Raw genomic sequence first — 22,954 nt, forward strand, 5'->3', positions numbered from 1 at the left:
CTTTCTCTAGATGCTACAGCCAGTGTTCCTATGGATCCTCTGTACTGCTCTGACTAATGCCATATGGAAAATACATGGGAGCCGAGGGTATGGCAGGAAGTTAAGACAGCAAACTTTTCAAAATAACAGGAAAATTGGTTTTTATGTTAAAAGAAGTTTTAATTATAACACTGAAGTTTAAAATACAGTATCACCATGCTAAAATGCCCTTGGACTGGGTAGGGTTTAATAAAATCTAGTCACATCTAAACTGGCATCTTTCAGCTCAATTGTCAATTTCAGTCTAACTTTATAACATTGTTTGTTATTCTGTACAGGGTAGAATTTAACATAAGATGGGCACATCATTAAACCCAGTCACATGGGTACAGTTACCTGATCATCACGTGATATTCTCATTAGGTCATCTGTCTTTAAGATAGTATTGGATCAGCCACTAGGATGCAATGTTTAGAATGCTGGTTTCCAGTAACAAAAAATGAACAAGAATAAGTTTAGAGTCTGACCACATGCAGGAGATGAAGGAAACGGACAAAGGAGAAGACTCATAAAAGATGGTGGTGGGAGTCTATAGGCCCACATACCAGAAGAAAGATGCTCCACGAAGCTAAGGACACCATCAACCGAGCATCTGCTCCCACAGAGACCAGGCAGTGAGGGAAAACACTGCCCTCGACTCACGCCTCTAGCTCTCTGCTTTCCTGCCCTCCAAAAATACCCAGGATCCATCCAGACCGCAGCTGCTACCTTTCTCAGATGTGGACAAGGACCTCGGGGCTTATTTTTTCTAATAAAGTAACTATTTATTAATAAAAGATCAACATAGTCAAAAGCTTTTAAAGAAAAGTGTCATTTGATTTCCAAAGAACCCTTTCTCATTTCCCTTCTTTACCTACTTTTCTATTGCTGCTCAGGCAAAGAGCCCACTGAGCCCATAGGAGCTTCAACCCAGGCCCAAGGCAAGAACTCTTAGCTTAAAAAGAAAGCATGGAAGGAAGCAGCAGAGCTATAAAGGAAAACACAGAGAGGTCAGTGTTGAGAAAGAAAATGTGTGTGTGCACATGTGTGTTTCTAAGCAGAGCCTTACATACTAAGTCACACCGTGAGCCAATACCTGGCAGCTCCCACTGCCAAAGTCAACGTGTTCTGGCTACCCAGCCTCCACACCTGGTTTCCTTAGAGTGAGATACAGAGGAAGGGCGGCAGTCACCTAGCCCAAAGTTCAGGACTCCATGCTCTTGCTGCGGACAATGCTGTGCACACGTCCAGAATCACCTGCCCTCCCCAACCTCTGGCACTGGCTGGTACAATCACAGGCCCAGGGAATGGATCATTATTCTGCTCTGCTTCCCTTTCAGATTTGCTACCCTGGCCATAACTCTGCTTCATCTTTAATATCCCTCACACAGCTGCGGGGAACTTCTGTGGTAACTAAGATGCTACAGATTGACCTGGCTGGACCAAAGAGCATTCAGAATAGTGTACACTACAGACCCCATCACCACCTTTTTTTTTTTTTTTTGGACTTTAAGAATATCCTAAATTCCTTCTCCCCCAAGGTAATAAAAATAACAATCAAGATACCTATTCTAGAGTGGAGGAAAGACTAGAATTCTCAGCAGTCCCATCATGAAGGCACCTCCGGACTGTCTTGGTCAACCACCAGACACGGCCCCAGTGTCACACAGCCTTCCTTCTTCCCCCCAAGATCAAGGGAACTGCACATGGAACTCCTGTAGCAAACATTTTCAAGCTGCACAGAGCCTACCCTCCCTGAGTTACATTCAGCAAGGAACCACAGGAAGGAAATGTGTCTCAGGTGTTGTTCCAGCAGTTAAAGTCAGTTCAGTTTTGAAAGAACTTATGGAGCATCTACTCTAAGTCAGGATACAGGCAAATCTCTTCACCTTCAAATACAAAACAGAAGAGAAATCCCTCATGCCAGCTTTAAAATGCGATGGTTCCATGAGAGTCCCTATAGTAACAACAAAAGGAAAATAAGAACAATATTATAACCAACAAATGAGGGATTACAAACAGCCCGCAAACTCTTCTCTGTCCTAAGGCAGGTATGTCTACGTGCCTTTCTCCCCATGTAGTTGGGGTCACAGAGCCCAGAGGCTCATTCCAACTGGAAACATCTAGAGGGAAAGAAAAACACTACAGCCAGAACTCACAGCACTTACCCACTGCTGGCATGAGGCTCCCCTTCTGCTCTGACCTGCCTAGTTTCCAGATCCCCAGAACGTCTCCAGCAATTCAAGTATCTTAGAATAAGAGGACCAAAGTTCTATAAGGGCTGAGCTGAGGGAACAAGAGCTTCCGGGAAAAAGTGTTTGAATGCAATTGTCAATTTTTATATTAACAAAAAAGAGGCATTTAATGAAATCTAATTTAAATGATATCTAATATTCTGTACATTGCATGCAATTTAAAAGAACATAGCCAGAGAATATCCCTTAGAACCCTAAAATACAATAAAAAGTCACTATACTCAAAAATTCAGTAAATTATATTGGCATAATTAGCTACACATATCTCTTTGATAATAAAGCAAAGTGTGCTTTTCTCTATTTTTAAGTCCTTAAAAAACTTCTTTGTTAAAAAGGCAAATTAATTAGCATAAGGACATACACATTCCTTACAACGTGCAATCCAACCCAGTCAGCTACCTAGGCCTCAGCAACTGCGTATGGCCTGACTAGGAAGGCACCTAGTGGCCAACTAGTACCAGGGGTAGGAAGAATCAGTCCTACCATACAAGCTGGTGCAAAGAGGCCTGCCTAGGGAAAGCTGCTCTCTTTGCTTCAACACCAAATGGCAAAGCATTCACTCTCAGAAGGAGTACCAAAGACTGGACCCCTCCCCCCACTCCCTTTCCCCTTCCAACCTTGCTGCTCACGCAGGACTTGGTTCTGTTGCCATCAAGACCTCCTCAAGCTCTCAGGGATGCAGGGTCTAGCATCAGCAGTGCACCCCTCTCTATAATGGGCACAACCAGTTTCAGAGTGCACTGGCTCAGCATCATATCCAGGGATATGGAGAGACAATGCACATTACTCTTCTACGTGCCTTGCAGGTTCAACGTTTCAGCAAGTCAAGTGATCCATTTTCTCTTTTAAACAGAGGTATTCAATTAAAAATATTAACCATTAAATCTAAGCCTCTCTTCATAAAAATAACACTGCCTTTATTATTATTATTATAACATGCCACTTTCAGAAACCCTTTTGTTTTTGGAAACATAATTTGAAATTCCTGATTTACAGTAGGTGTAAATGGAACAGTCATATGCCACCTAGGTCAATCAGTGCTAGAGAACATTTCTCACCAGCAGCCTGGCCTCACTCATTCTTACTCTCATATCTACACTCATCTAAACCTGGTGAAATATATATGTCACCAAGAGCCATTTCTATCTCATCACTTCTCTGAAAAGGCCCTGACCCTTCCTTTACCAAGGAAGATGTTAACAAAGTAGGAATTACACCAGCTGTCAGCTGAAACTAGTTTTATGCTAGCATTTAAAAAAAAAAAAAGCCTAAATCCAATTATTTTAAAGTTTATATTTTCTATTTACTTATTTGTTTGTTTTTAAAGATTCCACTTACTTATTTCTAGACAGAGGGGAAAGGAGGGAGAAAGAGAGGGAGAGAAACATCGATGTGCAAGAGATACATCAATCAGTTGGTTGCCTCTCACACAACTGAGACCTGGTCCACAACCCAGGCACGTGCCCTAACTGGGAATCGAACCGGCAACCATTCGGTGTGCAGGCCAGCACCCAATCCACTGAGACACACTAGCCAGAGCTAAAGTTTATGTTTTCATGGAGCTGTATTTCCATAAACACTGTCACAATCTCTAAAAAAGCCTTTTAAATGGGTATCACCATTGCTACTTCACAAGGGAAGAACCAAGCCTCAAAATATTAAAGACCCAGGTCAGGTCAAAAAGCTAGTACGAGTCACCACAGACCCCTGTAAACAACCATGGCCACACCTGGAATATCTCAGAGCAGGACCAACCCAGAATCCATCCAAAAATCAGTAAAGGAGCTTTAACGAGACTACCCATCCAAAATCTGATTTTAATCTGATTTAAATGATTCATAGTCTACCTTAAATGGTCAAACTAAAAAGTAAAAATAATGACTATATATAAATAAAAATAAAAAATTATTAGAGACTGCAAAATTATTTTTTAAATTCTGCCATTTGATGCCAGAAAAGGTCATAGAGGGTAGGTCTCAGTACGCCACTCATACTGCTACAGCCCCTAACCCTTGGCCCCTTCTCTCACACATTAGGGTCACTGACCCAGGAGGAGATCCATCTGCTAAGCCACAGGTAGAAACACAAGGCCCACAGGCCAAATCTGAGAATCCGGCCATCCACCTTGTTGTATCCTGGCCTGGCACCTTGTTTCTACCCTGAGGTAGCACTCACTTAACTTAGGAGTTAAGGAGTAGTTATATCTATACAGTCCTAAAATTACATTCGGCCAGTTTAAGGCAACTGCTAGGCTGATAGGGTCCCAGGTGAAAATGAGTTTGACAGCCCTGTGCTAGGCAGTCACACCAGCACTTCACGTCAGTAAGAACCTTTATCTTTTATTCAACCCAAATACTGCAGATTTTTTATTAACTGAATATTTATGGTTCACTCAAGTGATAAATGGCATTGAACTATTACTGTGGTATGGTCAAAAAAGCCAATCCTTCAAATGTCATAAAATTCTAAACATTAACACAGCCATTATTCTTAATCCACTAGACCAATTAGGGCAACCCAAGAATCTGTCAGCAAAAAGTTGCTGACAACTTGTTTTCTTTTAATCAGGAATCACCAAATACTTACAAATACAAGAACCTAATTTAAACAGCATTTTGTTTTTCCTTGTCACAAATTAAGGCCAATATTATAGTTTCCAAACAAAGGCAGAGCTCAGCCACCAGTTATGGGTCTCTTCTAGACCTAGTCTCTCAAAGGCTGCCCCCGGTAACCTATGACAACCAAGCTGAAACCACGTGCACATCCTGGGTACGCCAGAGAAGCATTCCCAGGTGTCACACAAAGCCTATGGTCATCCCACCTGGCCATCAACACCCCCACCTTCTAGGCTTCTTCTAACTGCTAAGCATTCTGCAGATTAAGAGGAGACAGCTCTAGGCCTAACGTCAGAGATATCTAAATATCATTTCCATCAAACCTTATCCCCATTTCCAAGAAAGTACTTCAAGCTCTGACTAGTATGGCTCAGTGGGTTGGGCATTGTCTCACAAACCAAAAGGTCTCAGTCAGAGCCCATAGTCAGTGCGAGAGGCAACTGACTGATATTTCTCTCACACATCAATGTTTCTCTCCCTCTCTCTTTCTCCCTCCCATTCCTTCTCTAAAAATACATAAATAAAATCTTTTAAAAAATATGTTTCAGTCAAGTCAATGCAAACAGCCAGGTTCATTTCAAAGTGGCCTGATTCACTGATGGCTAAAATAAAGGACAGATTCTGTTAGATTAAGAACACTTGCCAACAAAGTATCAGGAAAGTTTCCTTCATGTCTGTTAGGAACACCACCACCAAATAGATAATACACTTTTGGACTGTATGCTTAAAAACACTACACGTGGCAATGGCATAAAAAACCTACAATGAGCGAAGAGTTTTCTTTCCAAATGTTACCAATCAACACAACAGAGAAAAAGTGTATGCCAATGTGACACATCTCCCAAGGTAGGGAGGGGCTTTGAGTCAGGAACAGCAGGTGCTGGGTTGGATCCAAGACCAGAGTCTTTAAAGAAACAGCTGCCCCTCCTCCCCCCAAAATTGCCATTAACTCCTAGGAGGCAAGGAGTCAGGGAAACCTAGCAAATAAATCCCATGCCTTACCCTCGGGCCACACACACACACACACTCACTCATTCTCACTCTCCCTCTCTCCCTCCCTCTCTCTCTCCCTCCCCCACCCCCCTCAAACTTCTAGGAATACCATGGAGTTACCAAGACTACCAGCAGCTACTGTGTAGCAGCAGATACACAGGACACCAGACCAGAGCACAGCCAGGCCTCACTGCATCTCCCAGAAGAGAAGCAACAATTCTCAGACTAGAAAAGCTCTCGTTCATGCAAAGTGTTAATGCAAGATGTAGAGAGCACAAGACTAACAAACACAGTGGGTGAGCACAAAATCCCGGTAGCCTCCAGACTACTTGGGGATGGTACAATTAAGATAAAAGAAGTTGAGAAGAAGCAAACTTCCTTCAGGGCCAGCTACTAACCTGTTTAATTTTTCTGCAGAATTCCTCACTAGGACACCAGGAATGCTATTTATTAACTCCACATAGCTCATTACCACTACCTCTGAAACACTCTCATCTAAGTGAAATCCAGAAACACTTAGTCAAAACTCTACCAAGCCCAAGAAAACCAACTTGGCAGCTTAACCATTATTTTGACACTCCTTTCTGCGAACCAATGAAAATAAACACACACGAACTGATGAAAGGTAATGCGATAAAGTATTTACCGATTCCATAGCTGAAAGTCGATGTTGATAAGGACTGTATATTAAATCCAATAGAGGCGTGTCCAGAGCAGTGTGGTGTATATTCTGAAACGAGAATAAAATTATTTTATGTAAATAACAATTTCTTCTTCAGCTCTGCTTACAGTTTGTCTCTCTCCATTTGGACCAGTCATTTATCTTGTTTCATTTCACTTAACACTGGACGAGCAAAAAGTTTTTAAGATGTTTGTCTGACTTTGGGTTATAAAGAGAGAGTAAAGCCCAGGAAAGAGGCTCACACCTGACGATTTGTTTTAGGACACTATTCAAATGGAAATCTCTGTTCTCAGTAGTTTTTCCTGGAAAGCACTGCAGGGAAAGGACAGGTTGAAGAAAGAACACTCAAGTGGTGTTCTCTCCAGAGATAGAACCTCAGGACTGGGGCCCTGGAGGGACCATTCACAGACTTTTCTCCTTACACGGAGTTTGACAGAACTCTTACAATTATTAAACCTTTGCCAAACTTGTGCATTTTGCATCCCCTGCAGATTTCCACTCACACTCAGAATGAAGCAGAATTCTCCCTTTGGCTCACAAAACCCTCAGAGGGCTGACCTCTCTCCCTCCCACAGCCCCCTACGTTCTGCCTCACCGCTTCCCTCAATTCCCTGTTTTATAAGGCCTCTGACTGGACACTTTCCCCTCCACCTCAACACTACCCACATTCTCTCTTCCATTTTCAGTCTGCTCACAGGTCCCTCACAGCAGGACATTCCTAACAATCCTTAAACTACCCTACTCTACCCAATCTCTCCCTCAATCTACTTAGGGATCCATTCTCAAAGAAAAAGGACCGTCATTCAGACCCTCATGTGCTTCAGGTGATTCCAGTTCAGCAACATGATTCCACCCTCCTACCATGCATTTGAGCTCCTCCTACACAACTCAGGAGAAGCAGGAAGATCAGGGCGACCCTAAGAGAGTCTGAACATTTTGTAAATGTGATTAAGAAATGTTGTCTGAGGGTTGGCTGGATACTGTGGCAAGCACACAGTGCTAAAGCTCTTGAAGCAGAGACTCCTGCCAATTCATTCCTTACAGAGGCAGTCCACATGTAAACAATCTCTTTAATTACTAAACTAGAACTACATATATCAACATAATCTCAAATACTGCAACAGTGAATGAAAAAAAGGTCTTGGAGGAATATATTGAATATATTTGTGACTTTCAAAAGCACATGAAACAATATATTGGATTTAATATGTATACAGTAAGCTGTCAATGAAAAGCAAATAATCATGAAATATACAATTCAAAATAATGCTTCCTCTTAGGGGTAGGAGGTAGACACCAACTGTGAAGCACATCCAGAAGTTTCAACATTGGTAAAGCAGGGATGGCTGGAACACAGGGGATAAAGAACTGGTTCTCATATTTATACCATAATAACTCCTGCAGCTCACATGATATACTAACTACAGTCTTCCAAAATGCCAACAGTGGCAGAGGCTGCATACCTCTCACTCCCTTTAATGCCCTGACAGGGAGTGAAGAGGAAAACAAAGCAAGGACCACACCACTTGAAAGCTAAACTGATCCCTAGTCCCTGAATTTTAAACTGGTCACTCTTCCATTTTGTGATTAACTAAAATAATCTATTTCTGTTATTCACAATTAAGAATTTAAAGTACATAGAAAACTAAAAACTTTATTTTTGTTCATCAAATATTTTTAAATTAAAACATAGCAATTTCAACAATTTGAAGGTAAACCAAAAGTTTAATATCCAGGAAGAGCAAATGACACAACATATAATCTTGCAAAATAGCTATAAAAAAATTTTATTTAGAAGCCTCTCAAACTTCCTATACACAAGAAATCTAATAAATCAAGTGAGCACTGTAAACTTGCCATTATGAACACAATAATACTACCGATAAAAAGAGAAAAATTATAATATGGTAGCATAAAAAATAAATAGATGCGTAACTACAAAGAAAAAACTAAAAAGGCAAACTGTAGAACACAACTGGAAATTCCTGAAAATTACAAGGATAAAAACAGGAAATCAAACTGGGAGAAAGTGACTGAGAGGAGACTGTGAACACAGGTCCTTGTTTAACAAAAGACAGACCCAACTCAGTGTCCTGACTCCATAAAATATTAACCAGCGCTGACTTTCAACCAGGAAGTAAATCCACAACTCTTTACGTTTACCAGCTCCCTTAATCCCTAACTCACCTTCAGTATAATAATCCACAATAAGGAACAGGTTTTTAGACATCACACACACTTATAATCCAGATTAACACTGGAGTAAAATGGCTTTTCCCGAGCTCTAATTCAGGAAACAAATTACAAATATCTCCAGCTCTTAGCAAAACCCATAGAATTCCAACTCAGCATCATGCTCTAAATACAAACTCAATAAATACATAGATAGATAGATAGATGATAGATAGATAGATTTGGATGCTGTGATCTGTCCATCTCTAGAGTGCACTGTTGGCCTCACCATTTTATGATCGGGATCATGGAAACACACAAGATAACAGAAATCAGTGATAGGCTACTTCACTTCATCAGTGTGAAGCACCTACAGAACAACTGCTTACTTATTTGCAACCTCTGACAGCACTCATCTGTTTTATTTCTGCAACATGTACAATCCAAGGACACTGGGTATCAGCCTGTCTTCTGTTAAACAGGAACTCAGAATCATACAGCTCCATGAAAATACTGTCCTCATTCTACACAAGTCTTATTCACTTGTGCACAAAATTCATTGCTAGTGCTCTACATTCCCTCCCTTTGAAAACTCAAGGCAAGACTTATAATGACATAGCTTAATGGAAGCAATGTACCATCCACACAGAGACACAGTCAGGAAATCAAAACCTACCATCAGTGGGATACAACTAAAGCTTGAATTGCTGTATTTTGCTGTGTATAATGCGCACACATATTTTAGTGCTTATCTGCATTATACATGGAAACTTAAGACCCATGTATAATGTGCGTCCTTATTTTTCCCTAAAAAATTTGGGCAAAAAAGGGGCACATTATACATGACAAAAATACCATAAGCTGGTTGTCCAGCTACAAAAATCACCTTTAAAAAAGGATGTGAGCCCTGGCTGGTGTAGCTCAGTGGATTGAGCGTGGGCTGCGAACCAAAGGGTAGCTGGTTCGATTCCCAGTCAGGGCACATGCCTGGGTTGCAGGCCAGGCGCCCAGTTGGGGGGCGGGGGGCCCCCCAGGGGGGCCCCCAACATAAGAAGCAACCACACATTGATGTTTCTCTCCCTATCTTTCTCCCTCCCTTCTCCTCTCTAAAAAATAAATAAAATCTTTTTAAAAATAAAATAAATTAAAAAGCACATGAAACCCTAAAGACTCTTCATAAAACTATTACAACTAATACATGAGTGCAATACAGCAGGTTGCAGAATACAAAATCCACATATAAAAAAGTCAGTTGTATTTGTATATTTGGGGTGGCAAAGAAATCCGTTTATTTATTCCGTGAAATAAAAGACACATTTTTCATTTTCACCAATAAGTTTACTGACTTGGATATTTTGAGTATGTTGGCTATCTCCCGCTATTGGCCTCGAGTGGGTAGAGGCCAGGGGTGCTACTAAACATCTTCCACTGCGTAAGACAGTCTCACAGCAAAGAATTATTTGGCCAAAATGTCAATAGTACCAAGAATTTGCAAAACACTTTTGACATGTTCTGTTAGTCACAGCATCACCTCCAATCACTCACTGCACAAATCTTTTTGCATTTCAGTTGCATTTTTACCTTTCTTGAAATAATAAAGATTAATACTCCAAAAATGTTGGGTATCTTCTTCCATCTTCAATATTAAAATGGCTGCACAAAAATTCACCAATTTGGATTTTTTTAACCTACATTGATATGACAGCTGTCACAATACAATGTAACAAAATTGCTTCGAATGAAAATTAAAGACAACTAAGCACTACTAGAGCCTTCGTGCAGAAAAAAATTAAACGAACTTTTTCACCAACCCAGTACTATCGATAAAGAACCTGAAATCTGAAAACGAAATTTTAAAAAATGCACCATTTACAACAGCATCAAAAGAATACAGCCCTGAGAGAACCAAGATGGCGGCATAGGTAGACACACTGCGCCTCCTCACACAACCAGAACTGACAGAAAATCGAACGGCAAGAAAGTCCGACACCAAGGAAATAAAAAATAAACATTCATCCAGACCAGTAGGAGGGGCGGAGAGGACTCGCGTGGCTGTGGCCAGACCGAGACTGGTGGAGTGTGGGACAACAGGGCAGGCACTCTGACCATTAGCAGACCCTGCGGCCCCGCATTCGCACACAAATAAACCGGAAAAACAGCGGGGAGCGAAGCAGACCGCATAACCCAGGGCTCCAGCTCGGGGAAATAAAGCCTCAAATCTCTGATTGAAAACGCCCGTGGGGGTTGGGGCGGCAGCAGGAGAGACTCCCAGCCTCACAGGAGAGGTTGTTGGAGAGACCCACAGGGGCCTAGAGTGTGCACAAGCCCACCCACTCGGAAACCAGCACCAAAGGGGCCCAGTTTGATTGTGGGTAGCACAGCAAGTGAGTGAAATCTGGTGGAGAGTGGAGCGGGCGCCATTACTCCTTCTCGGCCCCTCCCCCCCATGGACAGCATCACAGAGCAGTGACCAGCGTTACCCCTCCCTGGTGAACACCTAAGGCTCCGCCCCTTAAAGTAACAGAAGCGCAAAGACAAAAAAAAAAAAAAAAAAAAAAAAAAAAAGACCCAAATGACAGAACACTTCAAAGCTCCAGAAAAAATACAACTAAGCGAGTAAGAGATAGCCAACCTATCGGATGCACAGTTCAAAACACTGGTTATCAAGATGCTCACAGAATTGGTTGAATCTGTTCGAAAACCAGATGAAAAAATGAAGCCTATGCTAAGAGAAACAAAGGAAAATGTACAGGGAATCAATAGTGATGCAAAGGAAACTGGGACTCAAATCAACTGTGTGGACCAGAAAGAATAAAGAAACATCCAACCAGAAAAGAATGAAGAAACAAGAATTCGGAAAAATGAGGAGGAGAGGTTTAGGAACCTCCAGGACATCTTAAAACATTCCAACATCCGAATTATAGGGGTGCCACAAGGAGAAGAGGAAGAACAAAAAATTGAAAACTTATTTGAACAAGTAATGAAGGAGAACTTCCCTAATCTGGCAAAGGAAATAGACTTCTGGGAAGTCCAGGAAGCTCAGAGAGTCCCAAAGAAGGTGGACCCAAGGAGGAACACAGCAAGGCACATCATAATTATATTACCCAAGATTAAACGCAAGGACCTACATCCAAGATTACTGTATCCAGTAAAGCTAGCATTTAGAATGGAAGCGAAGATCAAGTGCTTCTCAGATAAGGTCAAGTTAAAGAAGTTCATCATCACCAAGCCCTTATTATATGAAATGTTAAAGGGAGTTACCTAAGAAAAAGAAGATCAAAAATAGGAACAATAAAAATGACAGCAAACTCAGTTATTAACGACCACACCTAAAACAAAAACAAGAGCAAACTAGGCAAACAACTAGAACAGGAACAGAATCATAGAGATGGAGATCACATGGAGGGTTGTCAATAGGGGAGTGGGAGGGGGAGGGGGGGAAAGGTACAGAGAATAAGTAGCATAGATGATAGGTGGAAAATAGACAGGGGGAGGGTAAGAATAGTGTAGGAAATGTAGAAGCCATAGAACTTGTAAGTATGACCCAAGGACATGAACTATAGGGGGGGAATGTGGGAGGGAGGGGGTGGGCAGGATGGAGTGGAGTGGGGGGGGGGAATGGGACAACTGTAATAGCATAATCAATAAATATATTTTAAAAATCAATAGAAGTGATGAAAAGGTATCACTACACTGAATAAAAGAAAAATTAAATGTATTTAGTCCTAAAAAAAAAAAAAAAAAAAGAATACAGCCCTGACAGGTGTAGTTCAGTGGGGTGAGCATCATCCCACAAAGCAAGAAGTGGCCCGTTTGATTCCTGGTCAGGGCACATGCCTGGGTTGCAGGCCAGTCGCAGTCCGTGCACACATGTGAGAGGCATCTGATCCATGTTTCTCTCACACATCAATGTTTCTCTCCCTCTCTTTCTCCCTCCCTTCCCCTCGCTCTAAGAATAATTTTTTTTAAGAATACAATGTTTAGGAATAAATTTAACCAAAGAGGTGCAAGACTTGCACACTGAAAACTACCAAAATGGGGAAAATCCTGTGTTCGTGGACAGAAGACTTAACATTGTTAAGACAGCAATATTCCCCAAAGAGACCTAGAGAATCAATGTGATCCTAACTGCCTTTTTTCCAAAACCGGACAAGTGATTCTAAAATCCACAAGGAACTGCCTTTAAACAAACTAATATACTGCAACTTACAGAACTATAAAAGTTTTCCAAAAACGTATTTACAGCAGACAAGGAAGACATAGCTGAAATGTCTAGTACTTGAATGTTGCCATTTTTTCCTAAAAGAATAATTTTTTTAAAGTAGGGGGCTGGAGGAGGCTCAGACCACTGATCTGTTTTTAAAAGAAGATTTTATTTTATAATCCTTAAAGCTCCTTTAGTTCTAAAAGTTTAAGATTCTTTAATATCCAACATAAAACATCATTTCCTTTAAAAATACATACTTTTCTCTACTTGTGCCTGAGTGGAAAAAGAGTTTCTAGAGTCCCAGGCATTCTTCTTAAAGGGCCTGTGCATGGACTTACTTGAACTCACTAGCTTTGAGGTCTGCCACTGTACAGCAGCTCAAAAGATGCCAGGGACATATGGAGATGAACTGTATTGTCTGGCATGAGGGAAAGGGGTGGAAGGGCAGCTTAGTCACAAACACTAAGTGCTGGCAAAGGCCATTGTTCCCTTGCTGAGCCCTCCCCTGACAGAGCTGGCAGGTAGGCACCCTATCTGAATCTCTATCATCCTGGCTAACACTGTTTCGCCTAGCCCTAGCAACTCCCTGAGATCCCACCCCACCCAAATTGCAGGCCCACCCAAGCCCTTTCCAGCAGACTTTTCCATACAAATGGTTGCTCTTCGCTCATGCTGCAGACTTTCCTAAAATGTATCAAACAAGAAGTATCTAGCCTTGGTGTGCACTATACTTCTTGCTAAGCCACACCAGGCCTAGCACTAACATCGACCAGCCTCAGTTCACAGCCTGGCCTCTAATGGGTACCTCCAAGCCCAACACAAGTAGTAGCCTTCTGCAGATTGCTTTGTAGTTCATGCCGGGTCAGCTAGTGCCTTGTACTGACCTTGGCCTGTAATTCCTGGGAGGCCCCGGAGCCAGTGCACTGGTAGACAGCTTCAGATTATGCCAAAGCACCACCCAACCACCTCCACAAGCAACACACTCAAGGGGCAGTATCAGTGGGCACCAGAGCCCCAGTGAAGTGAGTCCTGCTCCATGGGGTTGGCCCTTGCACTGAAAATTCTCCACAGTGATCAGGCCAGTCCTGGCAGCTGCAGTCCCCAACAGGGCAGCACACCTGAAATGCTCCTCTTAGATGACCAGGCCCTGTAAGACACCTACTACATAAGGCTGCTCTACCAAGACCAGAACCTATAGCAGCTCTACCTAATACACAGAAACAAACACAGGGAGACAGCCAAAGTGAAGAGATAAAGAAACATGTCCCAAATGAAAGAACAGAACAAAACTCCAGAAAAATAACTAAGTAAAATGGAGACAAGCACTCTACCAGATGCAGAGTTCAAAACAATGACTATAAGAATTCTCAATGAACTTATGGGAACAGTAAAGGAACTTAGTGAGAACTTCAAGGAAGAGATAGAGGATACATAAAAATGGAGATAAAAAGCATAAAAATAGAGATAAAAAGCATAAAGGACCAACCAGAAATGAGGAATACATGATGGGGAAGCAACAGTAGAGTAGATGAAGCAGAGAATTAAATCAGCCTTCCTTTTGGAAGATAAGGAAGCAGAAAACACCCAACCCAAGAGCGAAAGGGTGTGTGTGGGGGGGGGGGGGGGCCCCAGCACATGGGGAGGAAGCCTCTTGGATAACTTGAAGCGTACCAATATTTGCATCATGAGGGTACCTGGAAGCAGAGTCCCAAGCAAGATGAACCCAAAGAGGTCCACACCAAGACACATAATTAAAATGCCAAAGCTTAAAGACAAAGAGTGAATCTTAAAAGCAGCAAGAGAAAAAGCAGTTACTCAATACCTACAAGACAAGTCCCATAAGACTGTGAGCTGATTTCTCAACAAGAAGTTCTGCAGGCCAGAAGGGATTAACAAAAAATATTCAAAATGGTGAAAAGCAAGAACCTACAATCAAGATTATTTACCCAAGAAAAGCTATCATTTAGAATCAAAGGACATATAAAGAGCTTCCCAGACAAGAAAAAACTAAAAGGAGTTGATCACCACCAAACCATTACAAGAAATGTTAAAGGGCTTTCTTTCCAACTTGGGCCTGGCATAATGGCTCCCACAAAAAAGGGTGGCGAGAAAAAGAAGGGCCCCTCTGCTATCAACAAGGTAATGATCAGAGAAATACACCATCAATGTTCACAAGCACACCCACGGAGTGGGTTTCAAGAAGTGTGCCCCTTAGGCACTCAAAAAGATCTGGAAATTCGCCATGATGGAGATGGGAACTCCGGATGTGCACATTGACACCAGGCTCAACAATGCTGTTTGGGACAAAGGAATAAGGAATGTTCCATACCGTATCCACGTGCAATTGTCCAGAAAGATAATGAGAATGAGGATTCACCAAACAAGCTCTGCATGTTGGTCATCTATGTATCTGTCACCACTTTCAAAAATCTACATGACAACTGCTGATTTTCTAATAAAGTTATAAAACCACGCACAAAAAAAGGAAATGTTAAAAGGTCTTCTTGTTTTTACAAGATTTTATCCTTTTAGAGAGAAGGAAAGGGAGGGAGAAGGAAAGGGAGAGAAACATCAGTTGGTTGTCTCTTATAGATGTCCCACCCAAGGACCAAACCCACAACCCAGGCATGTGCCCTGACCAGGAATCAAACTGGTGACCTTTTGCTTTGTGGAAGGATGCCCAACCAACGGAGCCACACTGGTCAGGGCTTACATGGTCTTTTTTAAGAAGGAAAAAAAAAAGATCACAAGTATGAATAGCCCTGACTGGGTGGCTCACTTGGTTGGAGCATCATCTCATACACCAAAAGGCTGCAGGTTCCATCCCTGGTCAGGGTGTGTACATGAGGCAGTCGACAGATGTTTCTCTTTCTCTCTCTTAAGTCAATAAACACATCCTCAGGTGAAGATTAAAATGGCAATAAATTCATTATCTACCAACAATTTTTTAAAAGATTTTATTTATTTATTTTTAGACAGGGGAGGGGAGGGAGAAAGAGAGGGAGAAAAACATCAACCTGTGGTTGCCTCTCATGCACCCCCTACTGGGGATCTGGCCATGTGCCAGGTCATAACCCAGGTATTTGCCTCCTGGGAATCAAACCAGAGACCAGTTGTTCACAGGCTGGCACTCAATCCACTGAGCCACACCAGCCAAGGCTCTATCAGCAATTTAAAAAGCAAATGGATTAAATGCTCCAATCAGAAGACATACAGTGTCTGAATGGAAAACAGAACAAGATCCTTACATAGGCTGTCTATAAGAGACTCAGTTCAGACGGAAAAACACGCACAGACTGAAAAGTAAAGGGATAGAAGATATTTCATGAAAATGGAAACAAACAAACAAAAAGCTGGGGTAGCAATACTTATACCAGACAAAGAGACGTTACAACAAAGGCTATATAACAACAGACAAAGAAGGACTCATAAATTCCACTTGTGGGTATTTATCCAAAGAAATGCAAAACACTAAACTGAATTTTTTGCAGCATTACATGGAAGCAACCTAACTGTCCATCAACAGATGAATGGATAAAGAAGTGGTGCATACATACAACAGAATATGACCCAGCCATTAAAAAGAATGAAATCCTGCCATCTACAACAACATGGATAGATCTAGAGGGTACTGTGCTCAGTGAAATGCATCAGACAGAGAAAGACAAATGCCATGTAATTTCACTTACATATGGAATCTAAAAATCAAAATAAACAAGTAGAATACAAACAGACTAACAGAGAAAACATTTTGATGACTGACAGGTTGGAGAGGGGTTGGGAATGGGTGGAAAAGGTGAAGGGATTGTTGAGTACAAACTGGTAGTTACAGAGTCATGGAGATGTAAAGTACAGCACAGGGAATGCAGTCAATAGTATTGTAGTAACTATATATGGTGTCAGATGGGTACTACATTTATTGGGGTGATCGCTTCATAAGCTATACAAATGTCTAATCATGAGGTTACACCTGACACTAATACAATATTGTGTGTCAACAGTAACTGAAAAATAAAATTATTTAAAAAGAAAAAATAATAATAGCCCTGGCCAGATCGCTCAGTTGGTTGGAGGGTTGTCTCGGTGTGCCAAGGTTGCAGATTTGATCCCTGGTCAAGGCACATACAAGAATCAACCAGGGAGTGCATAGATAGAACAAATTGATGTGTGTGTTTCTCTCTCCCCCTTCTCTGTCTCAAATCAATAAATAAAAAGAAAAAATAAAAATGAAAATATATCACTTTCCCTAAATGTGTGTTGCTCTTTTCATTTGGAATGTGAACCCACAGCAATGATTTGTACAGTTTAACAATTAAGATGCAATGAGTAAGCTGTAAATGTGAGAGGCAGGGAGGAAGAAATAATAGGTACGATGCACAACTTTTGACATCACAGAACTGAAATGTAGCTAAGCAAGCAGTTCTCAACTCTGATGTTCAAACATTGTAGTATATGGCAGCTGAGATGTTTCCACATAGTAAGGACAAAGTTTAACAACCTGTCTTTTGAATGAATGACTTATTAACAGGTGTTCTGCACTGCAGGCTCTATTCCAGCCCTGCTGGCTATGTTCACTATACTGAAGCACTGATCTTTAATTTCACTGATGCATCCTGATGCCCAGCCACTGGAACAAAATATCACCAAAATAAATTAATCTTCTTCTTTAAGACAAACAAAAGGGAGTCGATTTTTTTTTTTTTTAAGACAAAGGGGAAGATAGGTAGAAAGAGAGGGAGAGAAACACCCATGTGAGGAACATCAATCGGTTGCCTCTTGTATGCACCCCAACCAGGGACCGCAACCTAGGCTTGTGCCCTGGCTGGGAATCGAACTGACGACCTTTCACTTTGCAGGATGACGCCCAACCAACCAAGTCACACCAGCCAGGGCAGAAGTTTATTCTTTATATGGTATCTTTTCCAATTTCTGTTTGGAAATCATAATGTTCATTAGCATTAACTATACTCTTCCACTTCTATCTTCTCTTACATCATGAATGGAGCACTGCAGCCATTGGTATTGGGAGCAGAGGTTAAAAACAGTAAGTGACCCACCGGGAGACAACCTATCCCATCCAAGCCTTTCAACAAAGCCTCCACTTAATCAACAAAGTATTCCTGACAGGCAGAGTTTACAGCCAACTTTGTCCTCCATTAACTTTCAACAAATCCTTTTAACATCCCGCCCCCAGGAGCTGCCACTCAAAGTCTGCCTCTTTATTAAGAACTGTTTATGAAACTCTAAAGTAGCAAATGTGAAATACAGAAGTACAAGCAAGCTGGCCCAAGTGAGTGTGACTTGATATATACACATAAAACAGTATCTATTTACTGTTTGTATATAAGCCTTGACACATCCAAGTGTCTGGAAGGTTCTGGTACAAAATGGGAGCCTCTGTCAGCCCCACCACAGACCTGCACCAATGTTCATTCGCTGTCTCATTTGACCCCCACAACAACCTTAAGGATAACAAGATCATCTCCATGTTTCTGATGAGCGACCAGGTTCTGAGAGGTTGAATCATTTACCTCCAAGTCAGGATCAAACTCAGGCTTTAGAGCAGTCCCAAACAATACCCACCTCCCCTCCATGCACAGTTCCTACAAAGCATTTTAAGTCTAAAATTAACAAAGCCCTCCCCACCCCCAAATATTGACACGATGCTGGCACTTATGACAAGATAAGACTGATTAGTTCATTCTCCAGCTAAATCTGCAGGAGGAACATAACAGACTCGTCCCTGACTTGGCCTCTCAGCACCATCCATCCTACCAACTATCCTCCTCTTTCCCAGGTTTCCCTCATACCACCCCCGTTTCTACGCTAATTCTTTGTTTTTGTTTCCACCTCCTTTCACTGGCTACCTCCTTCCTCCCCAACCTGCTCCTTAAAAGTGGTTTCCTTCAGACTCTCCCTGGGCAATCTTATCTGCCTCGTTGGCTTTAACTCAGGGCTCCTCAAGGAACTCAAGTCTACCCATATTAAAGACACACCCACAAACACACCTGAGTCCTCCCAAGTCTGACTCCTGTATTTCCTGCCCTGGCTCCGGGTATCACTGTCAAGATAATCCAAGTCAGAAACCTGCTGTCCCCTTTTCTGTCGATCAAAAGCAAGTTGACAAGTTCTGCCAATTCCAGCTTCTAAACATCACTCTTTCTTCCCCACTGCCACTACCGTAATTCAGCAGAGTATTTCTCAGTATTTCTCCAGCTACGTTATCTTAACAACTTAATTATTTCCACTTCCAACCATACACACCAATCAATAATTCATTCCCCACACTGCTGAGGTGTGACCTTGGCACATCTGAATCACTTCTTGTTTACACCTCACTCTTCACCTATAGTCACTAAGCTAACAAGGAAGCCATTAGTGTTTTTTCAAACTTTCAGCCCACAAGGAGAAACATTTCATATCATGACCCAGTACACACATGTATACAAATATGTAACTGAAGGCTTCACAGAACAAAACTGCCTTTCCTACACAGGAGGTGCTTCAATGTTTTCTATTATGTGCTAGATTAGCTGCTGATGTTGGTTGCTTTTTACTGTGGGTGCATGCCACTACGTTATTGCACAGCCAATCAATGTTGCCACCCCCTAATGGAAAGGTAAGGGAACACAGGCTTTGACTAATGCTGTTCTGGGCTGCCTCCTCAGCAATTTCATTCTTCCAATTTATTGAAAAGATTACATTTCAGTTGTACAAGGCTCCCTCTGCCCACCTGGGCAAGCTCTGGTTCATCCTTCAACATCACACTCAGATGCTGACTTTCTTCCTTAACACTCAATATTTTTTTTCCTTCTCCTCACCCGAGGACAGTTTTTCCTTCTCCTCACCTGAGGACTGTTTTTAGAGAGACAGGAAAGGAGAGGGAGAAACATCAATGCAAGAAAGAAGCATTGATCAGTTGCCTCCCCTACCCACCTGAACTGAAGTTACCTACGCAGGTGCCCTGACCAATAATCAAAACTGCAACTTTTGGTTATAGGACGACGTTCCAAACATCTGAGCCATACCAGCCAGAGTAATACTGTCAATATTTGCCAAATTTCCTAAAATGGACATTTATAGTTTTGTTTTACATTTTATATTATATCACCACCACAGTCAGGAAACCTTTCCCACATACCACTCCCAATCACTCTATATAGTACAACCATTGACCCTGTCTTCCCAATTTGTAAAAGATCCTCTCATCTCAGAGGCCAACACTGTACACTGGTCAAATTGCACACATGCACAACCCAAACCTTCAGAGAACATGACATCGCATTAACTACCAACTACTACCTATACCATGTTAGCAAGCATGGAAATGAGGCCACTTCATAGAGAGAAGCACGTTACCAATAAAGCTCTCCACACTTCACCTCTTTGAGTATCTGTGCCATTTTGATCCATCTAGCTTACAATCTACAGATGAAAATTCACCTCAAATAAATGTAGTTTATAGACAAAAATTAAAAAGAAATTAAGAATACACAAAGTAAGAAGCTCTCCCCATCCAGAGTATTCTACTACAAGCCCCAGCTGAGTGTGTCTAGTCGGCTACCCTAAGTCATTCAAGATTTTTGGCACAAGATATAGGTTCTTCAGAGCCTTTCATCCCACCTCACCTACAAAGTAATACATTTCTATGAATAGAGTGTCCATTTTCTCCTTTCCAGGGTTACCAATTCCTGACAACAGTGGAACACTTTGTAACTGTATGCCAAGTTACAATCTATTTATTTCCTCCACCTTACTACCACTGACAAAGCTTTCAAAATATTTTTACATGGCCCTGGCTGGTGTGGCTCAGTGGGTTGAGCACTGGCCTGCGAACACAAAGGTCACCAGTTCGATTCCCTGGGTTGCAGGCCAGGTCCCCAGTTGGGAGTATGCGAGAGGCAACCAATCTATGTTTTTTTCACACATTGGGGTTTCTCTACCTCCCTTCCCCTCTCTCTAAAAAATAAATAAAATATTAAAAATAAAAATAAAATTTTTTTTAACCAAATGGAAGGGAAATAGTGCCCACTAGTCCCCATTCAAGCAACATTAAACTCCCAAATTAAAAGATCTCCCTCAAAAAGCAGAGAGAGAGAAAAAGAGAGGACTACATAAGAAAACAGTGAAAGGGTACTTGAAAAATAGCTACATATATGTGTAAGATTAGTAACTTTCGTTGTTTCCTTTTTTTAACCGCAGTACCTGGGAGAAGAGAGACAGACAGGACACTGACCTCCAAATGCTAAAGTTTCCAGCTGCCATCACTTCTATTATGTATTATCCCCTACCACACTGCTCAGCCTATTCTACCCATTCCATCCACTAGATATAAACAAGCGGCCCAAGCTGCAAACAGGCACTGAAGAAAGAATGTGCTACTGAGAAGATATGCTCACTATATTTCAAAGACTCAAACCACCCATGACTTGTCTTATACGTATTCCTATCCATTCCTTAAAGATGCTTCAGATTCTGTGTCTGGGAGTGAGGACTATAGAAATGTTATTTTTTTAATGCTTCCCAAGCAAATCTAATAATCACTGATTCAGATTCACTATCCCACTTGAGAATTCTCATTACTCTTCCCCTATAAAATAAGTTGGAGAGCCCTGATCAGCATGACTCAATTGGTTGATCATCGCTCCACAAAGCAAAAGTCACCAGTTTGATTCCCAGTCAGGACACATGCCTGGGTTCTGGGCATGTGCATGAGGCAAAAGATTGATGTTTCTCTCACATATCAATGTTTCTCTCCCTTCCCTTCTCCCTAAAAATAAGTAAAATCTTTTCAAAAATGATACGTACGTATCCAATGACAGAAAAGCAAAAAAAACTGCAAAAATATATTTAAATTATACACCAAAAATGGACCACTGTTTACCTCAATGCCTGATTTCTTCATCTGCTTCCAAAAACCAGCAGGGCAAACAGGACTACTCCCTTCCTCCTCCCACTTTATTCGTCCACACAGGTCCTTTCTCCTCATTCATCTCTTCCTTCTTCTTGCTCTTCTCTCCCCTCCCATTTCTCACTTGGTGACTCCCTCACTCCCCAATCTGCCACTGTTACCTCTAAGCAAACAGCCCCCAAATCTTCTATCCTATGTCTGGATCTCTCGTGAGATCCCACTTCTACTCTACACCTAGCTGTGTCCAACTGACTTTCCAAACTCAGCGCATCAGACTCAGGCCTCCCTAACTCCCCGTTCTGTTCTTAAGTTGTGCAGTTCTAGCCACACCTCCACACCTCCAGGGTGTCTACTCTACTTATATGGCTCCTGATGCCACTGTGAATCCCACCTTGTACCCTGTACAGCAACTTACCTCTCCAATGCACCTCATATGCAGTAGTAGCAAGTTTAATTTTCCTGATGATCAATGTGGGGCAGTGTATACAAACTAACTAAGATCTGGGACTGTGGAATCTGATGGGCATGGTTAAAATTCTGGCACTGACACTGTACTGGTAGTGACCTTGGGTATGTTCTAACAGCCTGTATCAAACTGTATCCTTCTTAGTCTTCTCATATGTAGAAAGAAAAGTTACTAGATACAAAACATAAAATGAATATACACAACTCAATTACATTTCTAGACACCAGCAACAGCAAAACATATTCTGATATTCCTGGACTAATATTGAGGTTACATCCTAATAAAACTAAGGTGAAAATATCTTAAGTTGATAATGCATTTAATACACCCAAATCTACTGAACATCATGGCTTTAGTAGGCTTAAACATGCTCAGAACATGTACATTAGCCTGCAGTTGGGCAACTGTCTTGAATTTCATATCAAGAGTAATTGCCTTTCTCTATCCTTCTCATCAGAATCAGGAGACACAAATGGGTGTTTTGTAGGCATGAAGGGATGTGGAAACACAAAATGTAATATCTAAAAATGCTGGCAACACAGTACACTGAAGAGTATCAGTTATTTACCCTCATGATTGCGTGAATGACTGGCAACTGTGGCTCACTGCCGCTGCCCAGCATCAGAAGAGAGTAG

The 22,954-nt window shown here is 41.6% G+C and overlaps 1 protein-coding gene across 10 annotated transcripts in view; it reads right to left on the bottom strand.

The window, feature by feature from the left end:
- ANKRD11 (ankyrin repeat domain containing 11) overlaps nt 1–22,954 on the bottom strand; it is a 237,056-nt gene that overhangs the window by 147,965 nt on the left and 66,137 nt on the right. For 7 of the 10 annotated variants that reach the window (XM_053914537.2, XM_053914536.2, XM_053914535.2 and 4 more), the window contains exon 2: nt 6,528–6,611. The exons of the other annotated variants lie outside the window; for them this stretch is intronic. The gene's annotated coding sequence lies outside the window, so the exon portion shown is untranslated. The remainder of the gene's footprint in view (nt 1–6,527; nt 6,612–22,954) is intronic. 10 annotated transcript variants of the gene reach the window in all.

Source organism: Desmodus rotundus, chromosome 12 (genome assembly GCF_022682495.2).
Source record: "Desmodus rotundus isolate HL8 chromosome 12, HLdesRot8A.1, whole genome shotgun sequence".
NCBI lineage: Eukaryota > Metazoa > Chordata > Mammalia > Chiroptera > Phyllostomidae > Desmodus > Desmodus rotundus.